General features: G+C 44.6%; 1 protein-coding gene across 3 annotated transcripts in view; it reads right to left on the bottom strand.

Moving 5' to 3' along the window:
- The window catches only part of SULF2 (sulfatase 2), a 106,858-nt gene that overhangs the window by 41,965 nt on the left and 40,401 nt on the right, over positions 1 to 24,492 (bottom strand). The window lies entirely within an intron of this gene.

The following is a 24,492-nucleotide window of genomic DNA, read 5'->3' as shown; positions in this document are numbered from 1 at the left end:
CTTAGCACACATTCACCCCACACCATCTCCACCTACGTCCTGCATTAAACATAATCAATAAATAACTAAGAGTTGAAATATTCCAGAGTTGACTGGTTGAATCATGCTACACTTCATTATTTCTATTCAAATATAAATATTTCATTAAATACTTAATCATTTTGAGTTGGCAGTTTCTTCCATATTTTGGAGCCAATATACCAATACACACACACACACACAAACAATTTTCTTTCAGGTAACTCCTTAAAAACCACAGCCACTGCACCCCTGGTTCCTCCTAAATATAAAGGTCCTGACTGTCAATCAAGGTGCCCTTCCCCACCCATAGGGTGTGTGTGTGGCTGAGCTCAGCCAATCAGACTCTACCCTGGGATTTTGAATCTTGAGTTAGGAGGCTCAAATGCATACAGAGAGTTGGAGTTTTGTAAGACCTTCTAATGTGACAGTTGTTCAAAAGCTGCAACCTTAATCCTCAGATCCATTGTTTGAAAATCCAAATGAAAGAGGCAAGGCCATCAGGATGATGAAGTCCAGAAAGAGAGAGAAATGATCTTGCTTCTTCACTCTCTCATTTCCTTCCTCACAACAGAAACAGCCTCCACCTGGACTTTCTGCCTCCCCTTTGCCTTCCCATAACCCAGTCACCCCCAAATGGCCAGAAGGACCCTTATGAACCCAAGAACCTCTTGCCATTCCCCTTTGGTGACTCGCTCGCCCATCCTGCTACCTCTGCCCATGTGTCCTACGCCTTGGCCCTCTGCTCACTCTGTTCTAGCCACTTCAGGTCTCCTGTTCCTTAAATGTGCCAAGCTCACTGCCATCTCAGGGCATTTGCATCTTCTCTTCCCTCTGCTTCGGACATGTGCCTCCTCCCTTCTCACGGACTGGCTCCTTCTCACTGTGACATCTCATATCAAACGTCACCTCCTCTGAGAAGTCCCCAATCCTGCTGTCTAGAGCCACCCATCCCTCGCTACTCACCAGGCTGTTTACCTTCTTTATAGCACTCAGCACCACTGAAATTATCCTGTAGATTATTTTCTTGTTTATTGTCATCTCCCCACTCAGGATGTTGGGTTCATGAAGTGGGACCTTTTCTGGGCTCTGTGGCCCCAGCCCACTACCTAGCCAAAAGTGGGCACTCAGGTAATGGCTGCTGACAGAATGACTGCTGGGTCAATGGGGGTGGGTGAGACACCCAGGCTGTGCTGTGCAAAGCTGCCCCGCTCTGATGTCTTAAGCCTCACACCCACCTTGGGAAGGTAGGAGGGCTGGAGAAGCAGCACCTAAATATTTAATTAAAAGGGATTTCTATTACAGTAGCTGAAGGAGAAATGCTGCATCCTGGGAAAGGGATAAATGCAGGTGGTGGAGATGTCAACCCAAAGCCTGTCTGTGTGCAGAGGACACTGACCATATCTCAGGCCAACCAGGGCTGATTTACTCCCCCAGGGGACTCTGGGCAAGGTTTAGAAACATTTTTGTTGTCACAATTGGGGGAGGGCAGTGCTCCTGGCATCTAGTAGGTCGAAGCCATAGATATTGCTAAACATCCTCCAATGCCCAGGACAGTCCCCCTGGCAAAGAATTTTCTGACTCCAAAGTGTCAGTGGTGCCAAGGCTGGGTGCACAGTTTCAAAAGTCATGTGGGTGTCCAGTGATGGCGGGGTGCAGTGTGTCTTTAAGAGCTGGGTTTCCAGAGTCAGAGAGCCACGATTCAAGCCCTGCCTCCTCGGGCAAGTGGATGCTCCTTGCTGAGCCTTAGTGACTTCATCTATAAAATGGGAGCAGCGACAGCTGAGATCATGTCTGGCATAGAGTAAGAACGCCTAAAAAAAGGAACTGTGAGTTCCCAAAATATAGCCTGCTTTCCTTTTTTCAGGGAGGGTGATGAAAACTCAGGTCTCTGGAGAAATGAAAATGGTTGTTAGAAACCAGATGTGACTCTGTCTTGGAAAATGGCAAGCCCCTTCGAGACTCCAGTAATGAGCTCGGGAAGGATGTTTATGCTGCACAAAGAAATCAGCTGAGCATGACACACATCTATTAGCAAAGATGGGCCTGAGCATGGAGCCGAGCCAATGACAATAAACAAGGTTTGCCTAAGTAATTTGGAAAGGTCAGTGAAAAACGAAGTAGAGCTTTGGAAAGTCTATCTTTCCTGAATAAATAGCTCCATTTCACACGCAAGGAGTGTGGGGAAACAAAAAGGGGCCTTTACCCTTCACGACATCTTCTAAATCCCGTGCTTCTTTGACATGTCCTGCCATTTTATGTATCATTTATTTTGTTACAAGCTTAATATTTTCCTTCAGATCAATTCATTTGGTGCCTAAACAGGCATTTCAAACCGGACTCTTGATGGGTCCTGCTAAACCCGTTTCTCTCCCAGCCTTCCAGTAAATGCCAGTTGCTCGGACAACACACCCTGGAGGGGTCTTTAGCCCCTCTCGCCCCCCTCACATCCACTGATGATGAATCATAGTAGCTCTACCCTTCAGAACAGACTCAGGGAAGAGCATTTCCCATGTCTCACTGTGACCAGCTTGGTCTTAGCTACCCTTCTTTCGTATGGACCTTGCAGGAACCTCCTCCCAGGTCTTCCTACCTTCAACTCCCACCTCCACAGTAGACAGGAGAATTCTGCTCAAATCCTGACCAAGACACAGTTCTGCTCAAAACCTTCCAATGGCTTCACATCACACTTGAGCTAAAATCCAGCATCCTTGTCATGGGTTGCAAGGTCCTACGCGATCCATCTTCTGCCTCCTTCCTGACCTCGGCTCCCCTCCTTTGCCCTGGCACGTTCTGCCCCAAGTGCACTGGCCTCCGTCTGTCCTAGCCAGAGAAGCTCATTTCTGCCCCAGGGCCTTTGCTCTTGTTCCCTCTAAAGGAACCATTGTTCTCAGACACTTACATGGGCTGCTTCCTCATCTTTCCCAGGTATTTGCTCAAATGTTACTTTACTGGGTTACGTGCCGAACCATCCAATTAAAGTGGCCTCTCTCCCACCCTGGGCTCTGCCTTTCCTCCTGACTCTGTTTCTCCACAATATTTAGCACCACCTGACAAATTTATTCATCTCTGGTTTTTATCATCTGCCTGCCCAACTAGAGTATCAGCTCCTTGAAGGCAGCGGTTTCTGCATCCCTGATTCCTGCCTGTGTCCTTATACAGAGCTCGGCAAGCAGTAAGATAGATGCTTGTAGGATAAATGAATAAATCATTGGACCAACAAACACCAGGTTATGGGAGGCCTGTGGGAATCACGTCTGGTTGAGGGGACATAGCTTCTTATTGCCCATCACCCAGAGTACACTGTCTTTGAATGGAACAACAGGTAGAACTGTTACACTCTTGTCTTTCTATCTGATTTTGTGGCCTCTGGTTGGTTGGATCTGGATTGATTTAATCCACATGGGAAAGGACTTCACTATGGGGGTGCTGGGCAAAACTGAAGAAGGGCCTGAGGCCAGGGTTAGTCAATAGCAGCGGTTTTCAAACATTTGGTATCACGGTCCCTTTAGACTCTTACTAATCATTTAGGGCCCCAAAGAATTTTGTTTATGTTGGTTATACCTAGTGATAGTTACCATTTTATAATAGAAATGAAAAGTGAGAAATTTAAAACATATTAATTCATTTAAAAATAACAAACCTACTTGTTAGTATACATTTTTAAAAAGGATATATTTTTCTCAAAACAAAATCAGTGAGAAGAGCTGTACTGTTTTACATTTTTGCAAATCTATTTAATGTCTAGTTTAATAGAAGACAGCTGGATTCTCATACCTGCTTCTGCATTCAATCTGTTGCAATATGTTGTTTTAATCATGTTTCACGAACAATCCAGCCTCACATAGACATGTGTACAGAAAGAGGAGGAGTATTATAAAATCCTTTGTAGATAATTGTGGGTATGTTACGTATGCCCTAGAAAACACTGTACACTTGAAAGAAAATGAGGGTGAAAAGGCAAATAATGTCTTGGCATTATCATGAAAATAATTTGGGGTCCATAGGTCCTGGGGCAATACTTTGATAATAACTGGGTTAGATGATTATTATGTTCCATAACAACCCAACAAAGTAGATACTATTTTTGTCCCCATTTTACAGTTAGAAAAACTGAGGCACAGAGAGGTGAAGTCCCTTTTTGCCCAAAGTTTCATAGCTGGTGAGTGACGGATCTAAAACTCAAACCCAGGTAGTCTATCTAGATTCCCCACTGAGGTCATGGCCCCGTGATCCCACCTTCCAGGGTTCAAATGGCCCTGGGCTGCGGAGAGACAGCCATTCCCTGTCAGGAAGAGCCTGAGCTCTTCCTTCACCTTTCCTGAAGTGTCGGTATGGGAATATAGGATGGAACCATAGACAGCATCTAGATTAGTCTTTCCAGAAGTGTGGAGTTTGAGGGCTGATTTTTATTGTGGGAGGCAGCTGGGCCTGCAGTTTGAGTGTGGGCTCTGGAGCCAACAACTTGGGTTGAAATCCAGCTATTTCTATCTACCAGCTCAGTTTTCCTAACAGTAAAATGGAGATAATAGTGTGCATACCTGACAACAGTGTTGGGAAGGATTCACTGAGAAAACATAGGAAAACTGCCCCCAAAGTGTTGATTACGTCTTTTATTATATTTATGGTGATGTTATATATTCATTCATTCATTCATTCACTCACTAATTCATTCATTCAATAAACATTAGAAGAACAATGCTAATTTACCAGGCATAGTTGTAGGTACTGGGGATACCACTGAATAAAACAGAGTAAATCAACAAACCAGCAAAGACCTCACCCTCACAGAGCTAACTTTCTAGGTTGAGAACACTCGGAAATGGGTAGGCTCTCACAGATTGGAGGCTCTCACAGAAATGCAGGGGAGAGGTTGAGTTGGTTCTAACTAGGTGGGGGCAAAGGGCTTGGTTGGTTTCTGCCTAGTTTTGCAGGTGGAACCATCAGAATTTGCTAATGGATTAGATGTGGTATGGGAAAGAATTGGGTCAAGGATAATTTCAAGGTTTGCAGCCTGAGCAACAAAGACAGATCTGCCATCATGTAGGAAGGGGCACCTTGGGAGGGGCAGGTTTTGGGGTGGGGATGACAAAGAGCTCAAGGGTAGACATGCTAATGTTAAGGTGCCAGTTAGATGTCGAGGTGAAGACACGGTGGGCAGCTGGAGATTGTGTCCAGGTTCAAGGGAAAGGTCTGGGCCGCGGGTAGAAATTTGGGAGCTATCAGCACTTAGCTGGCATTTAATGCCATGGAATTGAATGAGATCATCTAAGGAAGGGGCTCTTAACCTGTGGTCCGTGGACTTGAATGGAAAAACGACATCTTTATTATTGTTGCCTTCTAATTAAGCATCTCCTTCAATAATGAATGAAGGCAACAAATCACAGTCACCGTGCTGCACGTGCCTGTGTCACCGATAGAAGTCATGGATATTCTCATGTCACATCACAGTTAACAGACATCTTAAAATATCGTTGAAACCAGCACTACTTTGAAATCACAGAAGTCATCGACCTATCAGTTATCACCTAAATAACCACTACGTTGTGTTACTCAAAGTGTAAAGAAGCATACACATCACAGTGTAGAAAGTATTTTGATGAATGCATTTTGATATAATTGGCTTCCTTTGTAATTCTGTGCATTTTCCTCCATGCATTTAACTCGAAAATATTCTGAAAAGGATCCATGGCCTTCATCAGATACCAAGGGGATCCTGTGGCACTAACATAGAGAAAATCTCCGGCTAGGGAATGAGCATAGTTGGAGAGGTCTCAGGCCATGGGCTCTGGAGTAAGGGGTCAGGATGACACCAACTAACCTAGGAGACTTGAAAGGAGGTGCAGGTTTCCTTTATTGGGTTACATGGGAGGAGGAGAAGCCAGATGTAGGAAGCGTTTCCAAGAACGTGGCGGGATCAATTCAGCTCAGGACAATGGTGTTTCCTTCCCCAGCATCAGCAAGAGGCCTGACCACAGTCCCCATGGGACGTTATAGCTTCCAAAGTACATCTCATCCTCTGCTGGCCCCAACGCTTTGAGTGCTAGATCTGGGAGCTTATTCCGCCCAATTGTTTTCCAATCACTAGTTGATGTAATATGGGGACACATTGTGTATGGTTCCATGCCTGCAGCCTTTCCTCTGCCCTTGGAATTCATCAGTTCCCTTTCTTCCTCTCCCTTGGGAAAGAATATAATATACAACGGGGCACGTAAACCCAAACAAGTTTTAGGTGATCCTGTAAATGAATGAAATGTACCAAGAAAAAGAGAAGGGGAGATATGTGATGAGTGGGGATTCTAGCCCTGTCTATGAAGTGCCACAGAATCTGTTATGTCACCCCAGCGCCCACTGCTCCGTCTCCGCAGAAACAGAATTTCTAGGTGGTCACGAGGCTGCCAGAATGTAGGTAACATTCTCAGCCTCCCTGGCAGCTGGATGTGGCCACGACCCAATTTTGGTGGAACTGTGGGTAGAAGTGTTGTGTTCCGGTATTGCCTCTACAGGAAGTGGCTGTACCTCCCGATCTACTTCCTGCTGGCTGGATGTAGATGTAATTAGCCATTTTGGATAAGGACAGGCCCCTGGATGGTGAAATGACATCACAGATATGGCCTGTGTGCCATATCATCCCTGGGCTCTTAATGCCCAAACTGTCAAATGAGAGAGAAATAAGTGTCTACCATCATAAACCACTATTACTCAGGCACTGAAGTGCCCTCAGCTGTACTTATATCCTAACAAATGTTGAGGGTAGCTGTGACACAAATCCAGCTGGCTACCGCCATCTAGTAGGGGTCAGCAAACCTTTTCTGCAAAGGGTCAGACTATAAATACCTTCAGCTTTGCAGCCATTTAGTCTCTGTTGCAATTATTCAACTCTGCTACAGTAGAGCAAAAGCAGCCACAGACTACACATCAGGAATGGGCGTGGCTATGTTCCAATAAAGCTTTATTTATAAAAACAGGAGACAGACCCCTGTGCAGTCTGCTGACCCCTACCATTCAAGAATATGGCCACTGTTGGCAAGACCATCATCATCATCATCATCATCGTTTTTTTTTTTTTTTTAAGAAAAGCTTGGAGTCTGGATTTTTTGGGTGAAATTTCCAGATTAAAACAAAACAAAACAAAACAAACTACTATGTAACCCGAACAGAACATATCTGGGGTTGAAGTGTGGACTCAGGCTATTAGCTACCTTTTTGCAAGACCCAAATTTGGTCCCAAGGGGCACAGAGTAGGAGGTGAGCTGGTCAAGGACAAGTTTTAAGTGCATCCCCACTGCTGGTAGAAGGGCCCTTGGTTGTGAGACCTGTCGGTTGACTTTTGGGGCCTGTAGTCTGGGCCGAAGAGAATAATCCACTAACTTTCTGGGGGTAGAGCTGGGGTCTCCTGAGGAACAAGTGATAAATGAGAAGGAAGTGCTTTTGCAAACTCTAGAACACTATAAATATTAGATGCGAAATGCCACAGGACTGAAGTCTTTTTTTGGCAGACAAATTGGCTGAGGAAGCAAGGCCAGGAAGAAATGCATTAAATAAACCCAGAGCCCCAGAGCTCTTACGGCTGGGGCATTTCTGATATTCTGTAACTGGATCCTTTTAACTTTGGGCTGCTTGCAAGGTTACAACATGAATCTTGTTCTTTTGAAAAGACAATAAATGCAAATTTCTGCACGAAGTGATAAATCAATGCTGTAAAAGTTCTGGATGCCAGAGAGGGGAATCTTCCTGCACTGAGACCGGTAGAAAGCAAATGAGGAAGGTGGGGACATGATTATGCAGAAGGAGGCATCTGGTGCTGGAAGCAGAGAGAGAGGTGGGGGATGGAAGAAATGCCTCCTTGCACTTGCCTCTTGATGGGGAAGCTGGATTTGGTTTCTGTAGTCGACATCTGTTTTATTTTCCTGCCCAGTATCCATTTTGTCTTTTGGTAGCTGTGCATTCTGAGGGAACCGACTTTCCCTCTCTCTCACTGTTACCTATTCAGATGAGGCTGTTTCTATCTTCCAGCTCCTGGTCTAGGCACAGAATCTAGACCTGACCAATCAGGGTGTTCCCCGTGCCCTGACTTGTGTGATTGGCTAATGGAGGGGGACACATGACCACAGCTGAGCCAATGAAAGCGCTCAGACTTTTGCTGGGGCCCTGGAAAGAGGCGCTCTCTTTCAGCGAGGGCCACCACCCTGGTAAGAAGGGACCCGTGGGGACCATCTAAACACCACAGAGGAGAACTTTCCTAAGAATCAAGCCAACCCAAAGGAAAGAAAATCCAAGAAGTAGAACGACAGGGGCTCTGATGACAATGTGTGAGCACTGGGACGCCGCTAAATTTGCCTGAACTAATTTCAATGACAGTTTTGAATGCTGGAAAATGAGATGGCAATCCAAATTTCATTTTGTTCTCATTTTTCTGCTACTTCGAGGCTACGGCCGAAGAGCCATGCATTCATTGACATCTTTTTTGGGTGCCTACTACCTGCCAGGCACAGTTTCGGGGACCTGGGGATATAGCAGTGAACAAAACAGGCAAGAAATAAGGTCAAAAAACCTAAGGTAATACCAAGGTGGTGGTGAGTCCTATGAAGAACATGAAGCAGGTAGAGAGTGACACAGGGTGGGGAGGGCTAACTGACTCGGGGAGGTCGGGGGGGCAGAAAGGATGTTAGAGACGGACGAGTGACGACAAGGAACAAACTGTGAACCGTGCTCTAGGCAGAGGCAGGGACAAGGGCAAAGGCCGCAGGGCAGGTGTGACCTTGCAATGTTTGGGGAACAGCAAAGAGGCCAGGTGGTCCGAGTGCGGTTAGAAGAGAATGGAGAGAGGTAGGAGACGGGGACGGAGCTATGCCAGGATGTGCAAGGCCCTGGCAGCCCTAAAGGAGCTGTGAGTTTATTCTAAGAGCAGTGGAGGGTTGTAAACAAGGAGTGGCAGGATTAGATTTCCATTTTTCAAAGCTTCCTGTGGCTGCTGGGTAGAGAGGCGTAATGACTAATTGCTTGGAGGACAAGCAATAACCAGAGGGAAGGCTGAGGGTTGCTGCTTGTCCCTTCACAAGCTCCCGTGTTCTGCCTGCCTCTTTGTGGCAAAGTCATTGCTATCGACGAAGGTGGGGCTACAGATGATCCAGAGGCCCTGGCTCAGCTGTTGGTGTCGAAGGCATGGGGGGGGGCAGGTTGCTTGGGCCACTAATTACATGTTGGCCTCAGCCACCCACTCCCTGGGAGGGTCATGCAGCTCCAGCAAATGAGGACAGGGGTCATCTATTTCTAGGGAACTCGATTAGTGGGTGGGCATGGAGTGCTCCCCCAGCACTCGCGACTGGTTTTATCGTCTGCTGAATTGACATCAGGATGAGCTGTATCTGAAAATATTTTTGCCCCTTTAAAGTGTGGTTTTTGTCCAGAAGGATGAGAGAGAGGAGGAGGAGAGGAGGAGAGAACCCACAACAGACCCTTAAAACAAGGCCTGGGGAGACCGCCAATCAATGGCTACTTAATTATCGCCTCAGAGGAATCTGACACGAAGGTGATCCTTCAAAGAGCTGTTCTCACCGCCCTTCGACTGATGTCCCATTTCTATGACAAATATTTTGTAACCCTCCCTGATTTTCCTGAAAGGAAATTTATAGGTGACAAATGCTACCTATGCACATCACTTCCAAAAAAGTCAATACAATGCTCTAACTGCAATCTGTAAGAAAAATAAAAGGAAGGCAAGGAAAATTTCCATGTGAACTCTCAAGCACATCCATCAAGGAGACGCCATGGAGTAATCAAATGCCTGCACCTAGACACAGATTCTGCCCAGTGTGACAGCTACAAATGCAGACTTGGTGGGCCTGTGGCAGTTGCAATTCAAATGCTTCAGGTGACACTCATCAGTATCAGAATTTTCAGCAATAAGGAGTAATTCTTGGAAAAGTTTTGCACTCAAGTATAACATTTCCTCCATTTACTCATTACTTACCCTGGAAAATTCAGGGTATGTTAAAACTGCAAAAAACCTTCAGTGTCTATATAGTATAAGACGGATTTAGAGGTCAAGGCTCAGACAATAATAAACATAAAATAATTCACTCATAATGATCTGGTAAAAAACTTGGAAGCCATGTGGAATGCAAAGCAATTTGGGGGCTGTGTGGGGTTCCCTGCCCTGTGCAAAGCAGGACATCAAAGGTCCCTCCCTGCTCCTTTGCCCCCAGGAAGCCAGCAGCAGCCCCCAACCTTTATAACCACCAGAAAGGCCTTCATAGATTTTAACCTCTAGAGGGCGGTGTGCTCCCTCGAGAGCCACCTGGTTAGAAAAAAATTTGCGAAACCCGTGGCCTGTGGGCTGAATCCATCCCACAGATGTGTTTGCTTGGGGCCTGCCTGCTGTTTTTATTTATTTTAAAAATGTACAGCCAAGAGTCCCCATTTGAAAAGTGGGAAATTTCACATAAAAATCTGGATATTGCACTTCTGACAAATCAGAAGATCTGGCAACTCTGGGTCCATTCTTCATGCAGTGGGCAATTTGTCTGGGCTGTGTGGCACGGCCTCCAGCCCACCTGGCCCCTCTGTGCATTGGCTTCTCTAGGTAGACAGGGTTCCCAGAGGCATGGCAGAGAGCAGACCCCTCGTCGGCCTTGAGAGGACAGACGCATAAGAGTGCCCAGTTTCCCCAGCTTTGCTGATCCCTTTCACTTTCTACTCTGATCTCCCAGGACAGCACAGATGGATTCTGAAAGGGCTCACAGCGTGTGCTGGATTGGCCCGGCTGCCCAAGGAGGGGATGTACCAGATACTCAGAGAACAAGAAGCTGTCTGTGGACAGGTGGGATCCTCAGGTCCCAGGATGGGACGCTCCTGTGAAGCTGCTCCGGATCCTGAAACCCTGACCCATGACACAGCCAGAGAATGGACTGGGATAAGCTTGGAGAGGTGGGGTCAAAAAACCTAGATCCCTGTGCTCAGGGCCCTGAGGGGGTAACACAGGAATAAGGAGGGAGCGGCACCTAATCCTAGACTGGTCTGAGCACCTGGCATAAGGTCTGGGCATGGTAAACATTAGATAACAACTTGAATTTTTTATTAGTGTTTATATTATTTATTATATTCTCAAAGGTTAGTGTGCCCCCATCCAAGAAGAGTTGGCTTGAGTTACACTCTATTCTAAGGCTGTCCAACAGAACTTTCGTGATGATGGAAACGTTTTCTATCTGTCCCATCACATCTGGCACCCACGTGTGTCTACAGGAACTTGAAACTTGGCTAATGAGACTGAGAAACAGAACTTTCAATTTGATTTTTTAAAAATTAAAGTTAAATAGCTCCCGGTGGCTATCGTATTGGCCTCAGTGGCTCTAGTCTAAGCCCTTCCAGAATGTTCCGGGGAGTCGCAGCTAGTGCCAGGGAGAGGACTGCAAAAGGTCACACTTATCCTGAAAGCTCTCTCAAAGCCTCTTGCGGCTCAGCAGATAGGGTTTCTATATCCACCCAACACAGATGTCCTGCCTCTCACTGTTATTTTGACTTCCACAGTCATTTGAATGCCCACCGAAGTTAGTGGCTGCCCGAGTGAAACCAGAGCATGGAGCTGGTGGGCTGGGCGGCCACAGTTCTTTGCACTCGGGACCATGGCCGGTGCTGAAGGGTGGGCAGCTGGTTTTCTGAGAGTTCCTGCTTGCCTGCAGGGTTTGCTCCTGCTTAACAAGACTCTGCAGCTTTCATGGAGGTCCACGCCCATCACTGTGAGAATTAAAGAAGGTGGTGTGTGTGTGTGTGTGTGTGTGTGTGTGTGTGTGTGTGTGAGAAAACCCAGCTGGTGTGGGTTGAGTTGTGTCACCAGAAATGTAGGTTCAAGGTCTAACCTTGGGTGCTTGGGAATGTGACTTTGTTTGGAAGTAGGGTCTTTGTAGACGTCATCAAACCAGGATGAGGTCGTACTGGCTTAGGGCAGGCTCTCATCCAGTGACTGCTGTCCTTAAGGGAAAGGAAATTTGGACACAGACATGCAAAGAGGAGAAGGCCCCACGAGGATGGAGGCGGAGAGGGGAGTGACGCTGCTAAGAGCCAAGGAATACCCAGGATCACCTGTAACCACCAAAGGTACAAGAGGCAAGGCAGCGTTCTCCCCAAGAGCCTTCAGAGGGAGTGTGACCCTGAGGTCACTAGATTTTGGGCTTCTGGCCTCCAGAACTGTGAGAAAATAAGTTGCTTTAAGCCACCCAGTTTGTTGGTAGTACTTTGCTATAGCAGCCACAGGAAACGAGTACACCAGCTGATGGGCTGGGACAGAGAGCATGCTCAGAAGTGTGGGCTGGGTACAAATAGAAATCCATCAGCCTCACATCCAGGTTTTGCAAAGCTGAGAAGGATTATCATCTTTCTCTCCTTCCAAGTGGCCCTTCCTCTTACAGCTCCAGGGAACCTCTCCTCCCAAGTTTGTGGGCACTGATCACATGACCCTCAGGGTGAAGTCACATCAAAAGCATTGGGTAATATATATGTTGCAACTCCGCTGCACAGATGGGGAAACTGAGGGGGCCAGGTCTCAGCTAGAGGAGTTAGAAGCAGAGCCTAAATCTCTGGATTCCTGCACCACTGTTTTACTCGTTCTGAAATTTGAAGATCTGGAAGAAGGGAATAACCATTATATTGGAGTTTAAAGAAATTCAGCTTGAAGATGTAGTATGCAGAAGTGACAAATGTATGCCTCTTAAGGATGCTCTGGGCCAGCCTGGGCCCTGGGATGGGCTGCTCCACTCCCACCCAGACTTTCATGGTGGGGAAGGCAGGATCTTGGGTGCTGGGAGAGGGACAGAGAAGGCCCCCTGCTGCTTGAGGTGGGTCCCCTTCCAGGGGTGAATAAAGATGCTTTTTGGTCACACCCACAGGCAGGAGAGGGGGCAGGAAGGAGAGGGGGCAGGCAGGAGACAGGGGCAGCTGGATGGAGGGAAGAAGGCAGCTGTGCGTGTGTGCATGTGCACTCGAGGGGAGAGGAAGAGAGCGGGGAGCAAAAACAGAAGAAAGGCCAAGCAAAAAGAAGGCTGTCATTGTGAAGGCAGGACAGCTGCAGCAGGGGCCCAGAAGAGGCGTCTCAGGAAGAATCTAAGTCCTTTCTTCTCTGTGTGTGCAGAAGGGCCAAGAAGAGGAGAGGCCGAGATGGCATGAGTGGGGGTGGGGTAATGAGAAACCGGCGAGGAGAAAGGAGCATAGAAAAGAAGGGGAGGGCACGGGGCGGCTGGCTCTGGACAGAATACACAGATTCAGCCACTCATCCTGCAAAGATACACTGAGCACCTACTAGAAGCAGGTGTCTTCTGGAAAGAGCCAGGGAGACGGATAAAGTAGGAACCAGGTAGGGAGCACCGGAAGTAGGCCAGGGCCAGTTTACCTTGGGAGGTTGGACAACAAATATATGTTAAGTGATGACAAGCGCTCTGAAGGAAACTAAGACAAGGTGAGGGAATAAAGAGGGGGAAGGGTAATAAAAAAGGGGAAGGGAACCCTCTTTTGAGGGGGATAGTCAAGGAAGACTTCTCTGAGGAGGTGATATTTGAATAAAGATCTGAGGGGAGTGAGTGAGCAGGCCATGCAGATGTGAAGGGAAAGAAGTTTCCAGAAAAGGAAAGAATAAGTGCAAAATGCCCTAGGTGGGAACGTGCCAGGCATTATTAATGTGTCTGAGAAACAGAAAGGAGTGGAGTGACTGGGGTGGGGTCGGGGGATAGGAGGCGAGGTGGTCAAAAGGTGAGGGACAGAGAGGTAGGTCATTAGGACCCTGAGGTGACTGGGGGGGCCTCTACCCTGAGTGAGGGGGCAGCCAGGGGAGGGCTGTAGGCAGAGGAGAAACAGAACCTGATGTGGGTTTTGACAGGATTCCTCTGGCTGCTATGAAGTGTGGGAAGAAGCAGGGAGGCCAGGGAGGAGAAAGCTGGAGCAGTCCAGGCGAGAGATGAGGGTGGTGGCAGAGGGGATTCTGGCATATTTCAAAGGGAGACTTGATGTGTTTTGCAGATGGGTCGAATGTGGAATGTGAAAGGAAGGAAAAAAACCCAAGAATGACACTAAGGTTTGGCCGGATGATGGAATCATTGGAGCCGCTGACGGGAAGACTGAGAGAGGCACCGAAGGAGGGAGGGGCAAGATCAGGAAGTCATTTTGGACACGACAGCTTTACAGGTTTGAAATGCTAGGGAGACATCCAAGGGGAGACGTTAAGGAGGCAGCTGGATGCGGTGTGTATTGTCCAGGGCAAGAGGCTAAAGGTAGATCAAAACAGAGCGGTGGAAAGAGGGAGGTGTGAGGATTACTTCATAGCGCAGCAGAGAAAGGTGACCTGAGCATCAGCCCACATACGTTTGCAGCCCTGAAACCACTTCAGGGAAAGAAAATAAGACACACACACACACGCACACGCACACGCACACGCACACGCACACGCACACTCACGCCTTTAGACACCAGCTGCGCATCTTTTCCCAGGGGTGCCCAAATACCCAGCAGATGCCTTGCTGCTCTCCTGTGTGAGGGGCTGGCAAGACGCACCAGTCTCCAAGGCCTCACGTGCCCTGCCACAGTAGGCGTGATGGTACAGAACCGCCCCCCTCAGTGAGGGTGGCTGCCCGAGGTTGATAGCCAAGGACTGCAGGTCCTCAGATGACCTCCCTCCCCAGCTTTGCGTGAGGAGAGGAGTGAAAATAACGGGGATGTGTGGGGCCAAATCCAAAAACAACTACAACAGGGATCGCTGGCACAGTCCGGGCCTGTAAAAGGGGGCATGTCCCCCTGCCCCCTAGTGCATTCTAGAACACAATGAGGGAGGTGCAGAAGGCTCAGCACCAATGCTCACATCTCTACAAAAGTCTGCACCAGATGGCAGGAGCTGGGCAGGGAAACAACCTCAGAACTGCCAGACTCAGATGGCAATATGGAACAAGAAAGCATTTCCCCAATGAGAAGAAAATGGGCACTCCTGTCTAACGCGCCAGAAAGGGCTGGAAAAGATGGTCTTTTTTCTCCCCCCCAACAGCAATGTAGTAGAAATTAATGTCTGCCATTGCAGTATGTTTCTCCTCTTTATCCTTCCCAACAGCCTCACATTTCTATTTGGGGATCTAGGTGTTGGGGGGACAGTGACTCCACCTGCTGTTCCAGGAACAAGTGACGTAAGCTAAGTGAATTGATTCATTCCATCTACTCTCCATGGTGACTGGTTCAGGGGTTGACATGGGACTCAAGCTGGTCCAGTCATAAAGCATCTCACCACTTTGGCGTTCTGGGAAAAGATACTGCTGGATATGAAGGAAGAGGCATGGAGCCCCTGGAAGTGCCAGCCAGCATCTTGAGACCTCAAGCCTTACGATAAAATCATGACACTGTTAAACCACAGGATCTGCCTCTGCCTAACGCTCGCCTGTATCTTTTTAGCTTAGGGAGCAAAAAATTCAAAATTTTGTTGAAACCACTTGGAGTTGGGGTTTCTGTCACTTGTATCTGAAGACTATCTACTGGCCATAAATATTACCAGATGCACCCTCTCCTTGCTCCCGGAGAACGCACACCTCACCTCCTCAGATCTGAAGGGTAAGAGCCAGCGAAGAGTTGCTAACCAGATGGACATGCACATTTTCAGCTTTGCCAGAAATCGCCAAATTGCTCTTCAAAATGGAGGTGGCAATACACATCCCCACCTCGAGTGTATGCGACCTCCTGTTTTCCCATCTCCTCACGAGCATTTCGTGTGATCGGACCTCTGAATGTGTGCGATGGTAATGGATGAGATGTGCGAGTGCACCGCTGACTTCATTTGCATTTTGCCGATTACCAGAGAAGCTGAGAAGATGTGTTATCACATCTTCGCCCATGCACAAGTTATTGCCACCATCCGAGGTAGCACACTGTGACATCCATCAGGACACTGGTCTGCGAGGAGTGATGTGTTGCTTTGCTACATGTGCAAATCATCATCATCATCATCATCATCATCATCATCATCAACATTTCTTAAGTGCTTACTATGTAGCACTGTTCTCACATAGTCAATCCTCGCAAAACCCTATGAGCTAAATAACATTATTATCCTAAGTTGAGGCAACCAAGACTTAGAAGTGAAATAACTAGTCTAAATTCACTCAACTAGTATGTGGTCGAGCCCATACTCAAACCCAGGCAGAGCCCTTGCTTTCAACTGCTTTGTAAAAGAGCTGGGAGGCATCTCATTCCAAGAACATTACATAACTTTGACTCGTGGGTATACAAGGGAGCACAGCCAGGGCAGCTGAAGTGCCCTAAAAGATGACTAGGTACGTTTTATAAAAACTGAGGATGCAATTGATCGTTTCAAGGGTATTTATGTTTGAGATGCAAGTCCCCAAAGTCAGAGGAAACCAACACACAGAAATACCCATGCACAAATTGATATTTATCCTGCTTAAACTTAGCATCTTTCACTTCGTCCTTTGCCAATCTCTGTTGCCAACATGGGGCAGCACAGAGCAAGATGACTGCAGATGAAATTGCAAATCTTATAAAAGATGCAAAGTTTTGTGAAAGTAATTAAAGTGATGCTGGAGGACAGCTCGAAGCACATGCAAATCCCCTGACAAACAACATCTGGTCTACGAGATAACTGAAGAAGAGACCACTGAAAATGGTGATGAGGTAATAAGCACTTCACAGGGGAAGATTCCGATGTCAACGGATTAAGAGAGGCCCTTGGGAAAACTGATCAAATCCTCAAATGCTTTTGCAAAAAACTACACCTTATGATTTCGCTGTGAAAACTGAAGGGGAAGTAAAGGATATCATATCGTGCTATCATTTAAATTTGTTGGACCCATTAGACCCTGCCCCCAACTGACACTTCATCAATTCGTTCGCTTAAGTAATCAACCCACCAGTCACAATTATAACCTAACCTTTGTTAAATACTGTTAGATGTAATGTAAAATAAGGTTATTTTCAAAATACCTAACTAAATACATTAAAGGCACTACTTATATGAAATGTTAGTCCATAGTTGGTCTACTTAAGGAACGTTTTCCTGGTTCTAGTCTTCCACAGTTCAGGTTGACCGCTTGTGTTCAAAAGGGTATCACATAAACAGCTGAGAACCATTACTGTCGTTGTGACTTTAATGTTCCCTCAGTATCCATTTTCTTTTTCTCCCATAGTAAAAAATTTTTTAGCTGGGCAAATGGCCACCTAGAATAAAGACTACATTCCCCAGGGTCCTTTGCAGTCATGTGTACTCATGTGACTTATTTCTCATCAACGGGAAATAAAGAGAAATAGAAAGCAGCTGAGTCTGATCAATTCAGGAGCACCTAAATATATAAAGCAAATATTAATAGACATAAAGGGAGAAATAGACAGCAATACAATAATAGTAGGAGACTTTAATACCTCTCTTTCATCAATGGGTAGATCATCCAGAAATTCAATAAGGAAACATCAGCTTTAAACAACACCACACACACACACACACACACACACACACACACACACACACACACACAGCATTCCATCCAAAAGCAACAGAATACAATTTCTTCTCAAGTGCATGTGTAATCTTCTGCAGGATATATCATATGTTAGGCCACAGAACAATTCTTTACAAATTTTTAAAAATTGAAATCACATCAAACATCTTTTTTGACCATGATGGTAGGAAACTAGAAATCAGTTACAAGAAGAAAACTGGAAAATTCAAAAAGATGTGGAGACTAAACAAAATGCTACTGAACAACCAATCAGTCAAAGAAAAAAATCAAAAGATAAATTAAAAAAATACCCTGAAACAAATTAAAATGAAAACGCAACACTCCAAAACTCATGGGATGCAGCAAAAACAGGTTCTAAGAGGGAAATTCATAGCAATAAATGCCTACATCAAGAAATAAGAAAAATCTCAAATAAACAACCAAACTTTACACCTCAAGGACCTAGAAAAAGAAGAACAAATGAAGCCCAAAGTTAGTAAAAGAAAGGAAATAATAAAAACCAGAGGGGAAATAAATGAAATAGAGCCTAAAAAGACAATAGAAAAGATCAATGAAACTGAGAGCTGGTTCTTGGAAAAGAAAAACAATGTAGACAAATCTTTAGGTAGACTCACCAAAAAAAAAAAAAAGAGAGAGAGAGAGAGGACTCAAAATGAAAGCAGAGATATTACAACTGATACCACAAAAACAAAGGAACATAAGAAACTACTATGAATAATTATAAATCAACAAATTTTTTTTAAAGATTTCATTGGGGAAGAAGAACAGGACTCTGTTGGGGAACAGTGTGTACTTCCAGGACTTTTTTCCAAGTCAAGTTATTGTCCTTTCAGTCTTAGTTGTGGAGGGCGCAGCTCAGCTCCAGGTCCAGTTGCCGTTGTTAGTTGCAGGGGGCACAGCCCACCATCCCTTGCAGGAATCGAACTGGCAACCTTGTGGTTGAGAGGATGCGCTCCAACCAACTGAGCCATCCAGGAGCTCAGCGGCAGCTCAGCTCAAGGTGCCGTGTTCCATCTTAGTTGCAGGGGGTGCTGCCCACCATCCCTCGTGGGAATTGAACTGGCAACCTTGTGGTTGAGAGTCCACGCTCCAACCAACTGAGCCATCAGGAAGGCAGCTCAGCTCAAGGTGCCATGCTCAATCCCAATTACAGGGGGCGGAGCCCACCGTCCCTTGCGGGACTTGAGGAATTGAACAGGCAACCTTGTGGTTGAGAGCCCACTGGCCCATGTGGGAATCAAACCGGCAGCCTTGGGAGTTAGGAGCATGGAGCTCTAACCGCCTGAGCCACTGGACCAGCCCTACATCAACAAATTTGACAATCTAGAATAAATGTACAAATTCCTAGAACAATATAACCTACCAAGACTGAATCATGAAGAAATAGAAAATCAGAACAAATTACTAGCAAGGAGATTGAATCAATAATCAAAACCTCCCAACAAACAAAAGTCTAGGACCAGATGGTTTCACTGGTGAATTCTACCAAAATTCAATGAAGAATTAATAGCAACCCTTCTCAAACTTTCCCCCAACATAAGAGGAAATGCTTTCAAACTCATTTTATGAGGCCAGCATTATCCTGATTCTACAAGCAGACGAGGATGCCATAGAAAGGAAAATTACAGTCTAACATCCCTGGTGAACATAAAATGCAAAAATCCTCAGAAAAATATTAACAAACCAAATTCAACAATACATCATGGATGATATGCCATGATCAAGTGGAATTTATTCCAGAGATACAAGGATGGTTCATCATCTGCAAATCAATGTGATACACCACATTAACAAAATGAAGGATTAAAATCATATGATCATCTCAGTATAAGCAGAAAAATCATTTGACAAAATTCAACCTCCATTTATGATAAAAACTCACAACAAAATGGGTATAGTGGGAATATATGTTGACATAATAAAGGACACATACAAGCCCACAGCTAACATAATGCTTAATAGTGAAAGCTGAAAGCTTTCCCTCTAAGATTAGGAAAAAGACAAAGATGCTCATTCTCACCACTTTTATTCAACATAGTACTGGAAGTCCTAGCCAGAGCAATTAGGCAAGAAAAAGAAATAAAAGGTACCCAAATCAAAAAGGAAGAATTAAAACTGTCACTATTTGCAGATATGATATTATATATGGAAAACCCTAAAGATCATTCTACCAAAAACCTATTAGAAATAATAAATTCAGTAAAGTGGCAGGATACAACACCAATACATAAAAATTCACTGTATTTCTATACACTAATAATGAACCATCAGGAAGAAAAAATAAGAAAATGATTCCATTTACAATTGTATCAAATATCAAATAGAATAAAATACCTGAGAATAAATTTCACCAAGGAGGTGAAAGACCTATACATTAGCCTATAAGACACTGATGAAAGAAACAAAAGATAATAAATAGAAAAGTATTCTGGGCTCATGGATTAGAAGAACTGATATTGTTAAAAATGCCCATACTACAGAAGCAATCTACAGTCTACAGATTCAATGCAACCCTTATCAAAATTCCAATGGCATTTTTCACTGAAATAGAACAAACAATTGTAAAATTCATATGGAACCACAAAAGACCTTGAATAGCAATCTTGAGAAAGAAGAACAAAGCTAGAGGCATCATTGCTTCCTTATTTCAAACTATAACACAAAGCTGCAGTAATCAAAACAGTAAGGTATTGGCATAAAAACAGACACATATGTCAGTGGGACAGAATAGAGAGCCTGGAAATGAACCCACACATATATGGTCAATTAATTTATGACAAAGGAGCTGAGAATATACCATGGGGAAAGGGCAGTCTTTTAAATAAATGGTGTTAGGAAAACTGGATAGCCATATACAATAATTAACTCAAAATAGGGTAAAGACTTAAACGTGAGCCCTAAAACCATAACTTGACATTAGTCTTGCTGATGACTTTTTGGATTTCACACTAAAGCAAAGGCAATAAAACCAAAATTAGTGGGGCTTCACAAAACTAAAAAGCTTCTGCACAGCAAAGGAAATCATCAAGAAAATGAAAAGGCAACCTATTGAATGGGGAAAAATATTTGCAAATCATATTATCTGATAAGGGGTTAATATCTAAAATATAACTCATATAACTCATATGTATAACTCATACAACTCAATAGCAAAACAAAGAAACAAAACCAACCAAACAACCCCCCCCCAAACAATCTGATTAAAAAATGGGCAGAGGATCTGAATAGACATTTTTCTAAAGAAGATATACCGATGGCCAAGAAGTATATGAAAAGGTGCCCAACATCTCTTATCATCAGGGAAAAGCAAATCAAAACCACAACAAGAGATCACCTCACACCTGTTAGAATGGCTATCATCAAAAAGACAAGAAATAACAAGAGTTGGTGAAGATGTAGAGAACAGGGAATCCTTGTGCACTGTTAATGGAATGTAAATTGGTGCAGCCACTATGGAACATTGTATGGTGGTTCCTTAAAAAATTAAAAATAGAACTACCATATGACCCAGCAAGTCCACTTCTGGATATTCATCCGAAGAAAACAAAAACACTAACACTAAAACAAAAACACTAACACAAATCCCTATGTTCATTGCAGCAATGTTCACAATAGCCAAGATATGCAAACAACCTGTGTCCATCAATGGATAAATGGATAAAGAAAATGTGACACACTCTCACACACACACACACACAGAAGTATTTTTTAGCCATAAGAAAGAAGGAACTCTTGCCGTCTGTAACAACACGGATGGGCCTTAAGGACACAATGCTAAGCAAAATAAGTCAGAGAAGAACAATTATTGTGTGATCTCACTTACACGTGGAATCTAAAAAAAAAAAAAAGTCGAGCTCATAGATACAGAGAATGGATTGCTGGTTGCCAGAGGCAGGATTGGGAAGGGGGCAAAATAGGTCAAGGGGGTCAAAAGGTATAAGCTTCCGGTTATGAAAGAAAGAATGCCTGGGGATGTGATGTACAGCATAGTTAACAATACTGTATTACATATTTAAGAGTTGCTAAGAGAACAGATCTTAAAATTTCTCACCAGGGCACACCAAAATTCTGTAACTAGTATGTATGGTGATGAATGTAACTAGACTTAGTGTGGTTATCATTTTGTAATATATACAAATATCGAATCGTTATGTTGTACACCTGAAACTAATATAACGTTATATGCCAGTTATACCCCAGTAAAGAAGAAAAAGAAAGCAGTTGAGTGTCTGATCAGTACATGATTTGGAGTGGGGCATGCCCACCAAGGCAGCACTGAGAGAGTAATAATAAACAATTGCTATCTTGGGTCTCTCACACACGGCCAAACTTAAATCCAACGCAACCAACTGGCCTAGACATCCACAGGAATGCAGGTTTTAATGTGCCTCAAGACAGCAAGAACAGCTGACCAAATGATTTTTAGGGCACTCAAAAGTCATTATACAGGTGCCAAAAAAAATCTATATACATTTTAAGAAAGGAAAACACTGTATTAAAATTATGCTGATGGTAACCGGTTTGAGCACCTCTCGTTATTGCAGAAGTCAAACGTGACTTGTATTCATCTTTTGCTATTGGTATATTATTACAATTTTAATAGTTTTTTCCTTTCTTAAAATGTGTATACATGTTTTTGGCACCTTCTGTATATACTAATGTGAGTCATACTAGTCAAATTATTCTAAGGGGGATTTTGAATTCATTATAGTTTTTTTTTGTCATTTTTGTCATCCAACTGGCAATGGCCAGCATAGCTAACATTATGTAGTTATAGCTTTAAAATGTTTTCACTTTAAGTAGCAACTTAATATAAAACTCAAACCTGAGCTTCCTAGCTGCCAGGGCAAAGAAGGAAAGTATACAGGTTTCCTGTTATTTAATGACTAGGAACACACCAGTTCTTCAGACTAAACAGATGCTTTCAGGGTTTTGAGTTCTGAAAGTCGGGTTAGAATGGGGTTCCTTGTATAGAGGGGCAATCTAAATATAACGAATAAAATTTTTAGTGGAAGTTTTACAAAAAATGTAAATGTTCTGTGTATGGTCATTTACATTTGACATCATGTTCCCAGTCTTCATTGAGATTAGGATAATTAAGCATAGTAGGATAAATGCAGTTCTTTGGGGACACAGCTTTTTGGTGATTTGTGTACATTCAAGGATAAAGTTTGGGAAATCCATGTTGATGGGAAATCCTGAGAGATGGTTCCTGTCCTTGCACAAGCTGTATGATTCTGAAAAAGTAGGCTTTGCCTCCCACCACGAGCCCCCAGGATATAGCAAGATATGTGTTTTCTTTCAATTTGACAGATGCAATTTCCATACTCCCTTTGAATTCCCATAGTTTTGCTTCCACTTTGTGCCACAAGCACCTCATTTTATGACTCTGGGAAAAATCTCTTGTCTGGGTTGTCATTATCATGGTTGTCAAATGAGGGGGGTTAATGACAACACTTTTAGGCCTTACTGTTCCTTTGGCACCCAAAGCTAAAGGTTTCGACACAGGTCTTTTAGCCAGAGGTTGTAAAAAGGGGTGTGTGAACCCCACTCAGCCCTCAGACATGTTTTGTTTGGCCCATAGTTTACAGTGAGTTCTGCCAACTCTTTTTTTTCTCTTTAAATCAGCAGATTTCAGCAATAAATTCAGATTAGAAATAGTGGAAGGTTGGCAACCCTGAGCACAAACAGCTATAATTACAGTAAGTCCTCACTAACATCGTCGATAGAGCCTGCCACGTGAAGGGAAATAACGTGTAACAAAACCAATGTCACCATAGCCTAATTGATATAAATAAGAGTGAAGTTTCTACAGCATCTCATCAGCGTTACAATGGAATGATATTGAGCGAAATGATGTTATTCGAGGACCTGTCGTGTCCTGATTTGGGGGCAGATGCCACCATTCAAGAGGGACCCTCTGCTCTGCCGCAGGCCCATGTCCTGCTTCCTCCATCCACATCCAGGTCCCACCCCTGGGTGGTGGTCCTTGGTGAGTTCTGGCACAGCTGGCTTTGTGCAGAGACCCAGGACCAACTGGCTTATGGGTACAGGAGGGAGGCCTTCCGGGTGATTCTGGCAGTGGAATGAGTTTGCAAGAAGACACACCTCACCAACTTGACCCCATCCCATCTGTTCTTCGTGTCACTCCCACCCAAACAAGCCCGCGATCACTGGGACACAACTTCCTGGAGTGACAACATCCAAGCGAAAATATCTGATTTCACAACTGCCTTGGCTCCTTAGCTAAGGTGGGGAGTATTTATTTTTAATTAAAGCAAGCCAAATTAATTGAGTGTGGAGGATTGTGTAATGGGGCCAGAGGCAAGTGACTGTAATTGTGCCTTTGCCTCAGGCAACTGGCCCCAGAGGTGAGACTTCAGAATCCACCAAAGTACCTCTTGCAAGATAAACAGACAGGAAGCCTTGCTCACTCTCACCCAGAATGCAACACTCCCTGGCACCGGGTAGTGTAGACAGTCAAGGGTAGACAACCAGTCTAACACCATGTCAACTTCTGGGCCATTCTCTAGAGTGGCCACACAATCCGCACACACACTCCTGTCCATGTTCCACACCAGTTTTATCCCCATCCCCCAGTCCAGTGTTCTTCTGGAAACTTCTTCCACGCTAATGGTCTGAAGTCAATAAATCAGTCCCCGATGGCTTTAACAACATAATTCGCAGAGAATGCAAACTCATGCCTGGGTACTGGCCTCTCTCTGTCCTGTATTTCATATTTTAAATGGCCTCACTTTTTAAAAAACTCAAATCCCCTTGAAAAGGTCTCTTTCCATCAGTACTACGGGCAAATCAATCCATATTTTGCTAATGCATCTGGAAATAAACGCACATTTAAATTAAGAGAACGTTGTCCATGCACGACCTAAAGTCATCCAACGCGACTCTGCACTCCAGGGGCCACACGGGGAGAAATACTGGTCTGATGTCAGGACTCCAGCGCCACTTGCGAAGGCTC

The sequence above is a fragment of the Rhinolophus hipposideros genome (genome assembly GCF_964194185.1).
Source record: "Rhinolophus hipposideros genome assembly, chromosome: 22".
Taxonomy (NCBI): domain Eukaryota; kingdom Metazoa; phylum Chordata; class Mammalia; order Chiroptera; family Rhinolophidae; genus Rhinolophus; species Rhinolophus hipposideros.
This window is presented reverse-complemented; position numbering and strand designations above follow the sequence as displayed.